Source organism: Otolemur garnettii, unplaced genomic scaffold (assembly GCF_000181295.1).
Source record: "Otolemur garnettii isolate 467f Iridium unplaced genomic scaffold, OtoGar3 scaffold00135, whole genome shotgun sequence".
In the NCBI taxonomy this organism is placed as follows: domain Eukaryota; kingdom Metazoa; phylum Chordata; class Mammalia; order Primates; family Galagidae; genus Otolemur; species Otolemur garnettii.
Genome location: NW_003852530.1, coordinates 2,084,536 through 2,090,417, shown reverse-complemented (window position 1 = coordinate 2,090,417; position 5,882 = coordinate 2,084,536).

Genomic DNA, 5,882 nt, shown 5'->3' with positions numbered 1-5,882 from the left:
GCTTGCTGGAAGCCCCTGTTATAGACACATTCACCTGATAGGTCAGCTTGCTGGAAGCCCCTGTTATAGACACATTCACCTGATAGGTCGGCTTGCTGGAAGCCCCTGTTTATAGACACATTCACCTGATAGGTCGGCTTGCTGTAAGCCCCTGCCTCCTTAGCCCTGACCTTGGACTACACCTCAGATCACATTTTGGTTTGTGGCCTTTACAAACTAAGATCAACATCCAGGAACATTTTGGGGGCAAATATAAGTGCAGATTCCCTTCCTGCCTCCCCCCTGCCGCGATACGAGGTAACAATTATTGCATAAATGCGGCACATCCAAGCTGTGGCCAAGAACCACATCCAGATTGGAGATTTGTCACTAAATTTCTGAGGAGACTCTTAAGACTTTTCCCAAAACCAAAATACGAAAGTCTCGTCAGTCCACAAAACAGCCAGTGAAGAGGGAGAAACGCCTCAAGGTTGCCGGGGAAATCTCGACAGGTGCGCTTTGTGAAATTCATGGCACCTTCCCGGTCTTCCTCTGCCCAATGTGGCTGCCCACGGTCAGTGACTCGCTGGTAACTCGCATTTTTCATGATTAGAAAAGAAACCACTGTTTCTGGCTTATCTTGGGAAGGGGTCCAAATAGTGCATGTCTGCAGAGCTGGGTAACCCCCACCCTCTGGGTCATACAGGGCCAGGCTTCAGGGCAAAGGTTTGGAGAATGGATAAGGAGAAGAAGCCACAAGACTGGAGGGAGGGAAGGAAGGAAGGAAAGAAGGAAGGAAAAAAGAGAGGGAGGGAGGAAGGGAGGAGGGAAAGAAGGAAGGAAAGGGGAGAGGGAAGAAGGGAGGGAAGGAAGGAAGAAAATAGGAAGGAAATAAGGAAGGAAGGAAGGGAAAAAGAGAGGGAGGGAGGAAGGGAGGAGGGAAAGAAGGAAGGAAAAGGGAGAGGAAGGAAGGGAGGGTGGGACGGAAGGAAGGAAGAAAATAAAGAAGGAAGAAAATAAGGAAGGAAGAAAATAAGGAAGGAAGGAAGGAAGGAAATAAGAAAGGAAGGAAATAAGGAAGGAAGGAAGGAAGAGAAGAAATTGTTTTCTTAAGAAAATTGACCGAGGAAACTAAGGAGACAAACTACTTCTATCCCTAAATTTAAATATAAAATACAGTATTTTTTACTTAGAACTTCAAGTTCGGGTTTTGTTGGTTTTTTCACAATGAATCACGGAACATAATATTCCGCTGGGTAAAATCACCGTGTTTACCCAGATCAAAACGTGGTAGAGTGAACAATTTCCATGTGGATAGGAGTTGTCTAGCTAGATGGAGTGGATAATTACGCATCCTTCTCCCTCCCTCGCACCTAACCATTTGTTTTGCTTTAATTTTGCCTTAATTATGCAGAAAATTAAGAAGAAAGTGGAGTCCCTAGGTTTTTGAATAATTTAGACAATGATATATATTTGGTGTGGCTTTAAAAAGGGGCTTTCAAAATTATTTATGTGGCTCGGGGTGGAGGAGTTTCCGTGGGCACCCAGATCTCGGTAGAGATTCTCCCCAGATGCGTACTTGGGCACCCACTGTTCCCTTCTACAAGGGTACATGGGACAAGACAAGGGCGTGTCATAGCTCAACTACAGCTTCTGCAACTAGCTAGGGTCCCCGAGGGAGGCTCCCCTCACAGATGAGCGATCTGGGGGAGCCTTGGAGCCTACACTTCACCCTGGGGAGTTGCCAGAGGAGAGGAAAGCCCAGAAGCCAAGAGGGCCTTTGATGGGGAATTTCACCAGCTGGATCAATGATGCCCCCTACTACGTGCCTGTCCTGTTCTGAGTGCTACGCTCGCTTGTGGGTAACGACGGCCGTAGCTGTGCTATTATGGCGTTGTTGTGCGTCTTATGTGTGTCTTGCAGCCCACGAGTGTGATCCCTAATTTGGAAACCGAGGCAGCACACAAATCACTGGCCATCACCCAGTTACAAAGTGCAGGAGCCAGGTCTCGGATACCTGCATCTCACCCCAGCCTCTGGGCTCTTAGTCACTGCCCAGCCGTGCCTGTGTGTAACCAGCTACAAGGTAAACCAAGACTGACTGAGCGTCACCTGGGGGCTGAGCCATGGGCAGTGGCTTCCCTCCCATCAACCCACAAAAGCCCAATTACCTACCTCTCACAGCAACCTTGCCAGGTTGGTGCTACTGGCCCGGTTTTCTAGAAGGGGGAGTGCAGACTGGCCGGGGGTCATGCTGTTTGTTCCCAAAGCATGTGGCCCTCTATCCCAGGAGTGGACAAAAGCCCTCTCTCCCTCTTGTAAACTTGGGGACACAAGATGTAGCAGCAACACAATCAGGGACCCAGGAGGACTAGACCATGAAGAGCAGGGGAACTGAAGGTGGGGGCACACTGCCTGCCTGCTGGGAGCCCCCCACCAGCATGACTGGTCTAGGGACAGGGGCCTTTCAAGGCCAAATGCCCAGACTGGTCAGCCCAGCAAACTGAGGAACTGAGTGACAATTAAAATCTCCCTCCCCTTTTGGGGATGTCTTTTTGCATTGCAAAAAAAAAAAAAAAAACAGCGCTGGAATGTGATGAACTCCCCCCAAAAGTTCAAATCAGGTCCACAGGGAAACTAGTCCAGTAATAAGAGTAATTCCATTTGCAGAAAGTTTGGGGGGGCGGGGGAGGTTGTTCTTTTTCTAACTAAAAAAAGAGACTGTAGCACATGAAATCTGCCTCCCCTCACAGCCTCGTCTAACCTATGTGGTCACCAGACCCTCCCCGAAAAATAGTTTCCTTAAATATTGCTCGGCCGATGGCTTTGCACAGCCTCTTCCTCCCCACGGAACATTACTACTTTCTTTTTTTTTTTTTTTTCTTTTTGCAGCTTTAGAAAAATAGATAATTACTTCAGTTAATTTCAGCAAAACAGTTCAAACTCATCAGGGCTGAACAAGTATAATTTACTGCTCCTTCTGACTTATTGTTGTGACTAGATGTGGATTGATGAGGAAAGTGGTAAACAGTAACATTTCTGTGAAATGGTTGCCTCTGCCGCCGCGTGTCAGGGGGAGACACCTGCCCCAATGGCTGTGCTGAGATTGTCACTGTGCTCAGGGCTGTCAGCTTGGAATGTAAGTATTTGACAAGGTGTTATCTAATTGTGTTTTTAAAAGCCACGATACATACATCTTTTAATGTGTCACTTTAAGCAGCCAGAGAATTTCTTTTATTACAAAGTACAAAGGAAAAAATGACTGCCTTGCATTTTCTTTTTTTTCTCCCTCTCCCTCTCTCTGTTTTTTTTTTTTCTCCTTTCCCTTTCCAAGCTCTGCCCTTTTGCCGTCATTCAATGGAATATATTTTGCTTTTTAGTCAAATTGGCTTTTATTTAAATGGTCGCCCAAAATAGCTCAGCCACGCTAGGTCTATAAGAAGAAGGAACAGTACGTCCCAGCAACGATGTTCGCCTTGGTCCTGGGGGAATTAGCCCCTGACCACAGACGGCAAATAACTAGTCCTCTTGGAATCTCTGAGGCGTGAAGCGAGGGGTTGTGGGGGTGTCCCTGGCTCTTCTGGATGGGGCTTCCCCCCTCATCCCACTGCACACCCCCCTTTTCTTAGGGGTGGTCTCTCCAGCTGCCCCGGTGTGGTCAGTCTTGATTTTTTCTTCTAATTTTCCTCTGCCACTCTGATGCTAGCTGAGGCTTGTCCCAGAGAATCAAGCTCCCCCCCAAAAGACACATCTCCTCCCCCCAAGAAACATGGACAAGGGGTCAGAGAAAGGCCCTGGGTCCACCCAACTAAAACTATGTAAATCAACCATCCCCTACAGAGGGGAGACCTAGAAAGAGCCAGAGACAAGATTGTATCCACGAAAACAGATCGGAGAGGCAGGTGGCAGGTGGGGGTTTAGGTCAGGGAACAGTCCTCAAGGACTAATAATCATAGTCCATCAAGACTAGTGGGTCGCATCCTGAGAGTTGGGGCTCAGCAGGCAATGTCCACCCCCTCAGCAGCACAGGGGAACCAAGGTCCTAGAGCACGCAGTTAGAAAGTGGACGGCAGGCCTAGCCCTTGGATCAGCTGAACTCCTCTGGCCGGGCTGGCCCGACTCCACTCTGACTGTCGTCACTGTGGCTGCCTTGGCCCCACTTTGAGAATCACCCTGGCTGTGCCTGTAGCAGCCACCTGCTCTGTGGGTCACCCTGTCCCATGGGGAAGCACCAGCCTGCCAGGGCAACTCTGTACGCACACGCCTGGGCCTCTGCAGTGAACTCTGGAGCACAAGAAGTGACCAGGGCAGGGGTGCCCCGGATCCCATGCCGTAAATCCACACACTGAAATCCTCGAGGCCAGGCTGACTCAGACCTGGTGTTGGCTTCAGTCTTCACTGAAGCGTGGGCCCGTCCTGAGGAGTGGCTCCTCCCCTGAGGGAGACACAAGAGGAAAGGGGGAAGGGAGGGAGCAGGCAGGCCAGCTCACAGCCACCTGGGAGGGGAGAACTGAGTGGGCCCACATCCCTCTGGCAGGCTGCCGGGCCTTCTGGAGACCTGGCCTGCTGACCTGGTCAATGCAGCTGCTTAATCCATCACCATCAGTGTCACGTGGAGAGTCAAGTGATTTGTCACCAGGTATGCAAAGAAGGTGGTGACTGCTGGGGCAGTGGAAAGGCTGGGGCAGGCAGGCACAGCACTTGCCTGGAGAGAGGGCCAAGCCAGAGAAGGCAGAGTGGCAGGGAACACCCATGACCGACTCACAGACACCGAAGCCTGGCCCAGACACTGTGGCCTGGACCTGCCGTTCTGGACGCACTGGTCCTTCAGACTTCCTTTCCAGCATTAAGAAGGTGGCCTTGGAAAACTTTCTCAGCACAGTTTGAAAAGCTTGGTTAGTGCTTCCTCAGTTTGTGGGTATAGATGTGTTCCTCCTGCACTTCGGGTATCACACCTGTGATCCTGGCACCTGGAAGGCCGAGGCGGGAGGACACTTGGGCTCAGGAGTTCATGACCAGCCTGAACAAGAGTAAGATCCCATCTCTACTAAAAACAGAAAAAAATGACAGGCATCATGGCAGGCACCTGTAGTCCCCGCTACTCAAGAGGCTGAGGCAGGAGGATCACTTGAGTCCACAAGTTTGAGGTTGCTGTGAGCTATGACCCCACAGCATTCTACCCAGGGTGACAGAGTGAGACTCTGTCTCAAAAAAAGAAAAAAAAAAAAAAAAGAAATATATATATTATATGTAAGGCTGAGAGGATGAGAAAGATTGGAGAAAGGGGACAGGGGACAGATTCTTGGGGGCTGGCTTCTCATCAAGGGCAGCTGGTGACATCTGTACATCTAGCCTGTTATTTCCTCCTCTCCTCAGAGTCTGTGTGGCTGTGCTTTGGAGGGTCCCTTACAGCAGGTAGCTATGATGCCACGGTACTCTACCAAGAGTGACAAAGTAAGACTCTGTCTCAAAAATAAAAAAAAGGGTCCCTTCTGTTTGGCCATCTCAGCACCTCCAAATTCTCTGGGGCCCTGCCAGGCTGGCAGACCCCAGCTCCCAAGACCAAGGAGACGGCAGTGCCAGCTCAGAGGTCACTGCAGGGTGGGTAAATGACCAGCCCTGGTACTGGTAGCTTCTCTCTCTTCTGAGTCCTAAAGTTCCAATGGGGGGCAGTTGGGGGTGGGGGGGCAGGGAGAAGTGGAAGAAACATCCAACAGCAAAACCCTGCTGCCTGCGACACCTGCCAGGTGGGGCAGAGCCACAGCCGGCCTCCACAAGACCTACAAGGGTTTTGCTTTGCCAGAGAGGCACCACTGTGTGTTCATGCTGCCTACCTTTTTAGGAAATGCGGCATTTCAAAAACCAGAAGCCGTTCATAAGAGCTGTGCCTCGGGGATGAACAG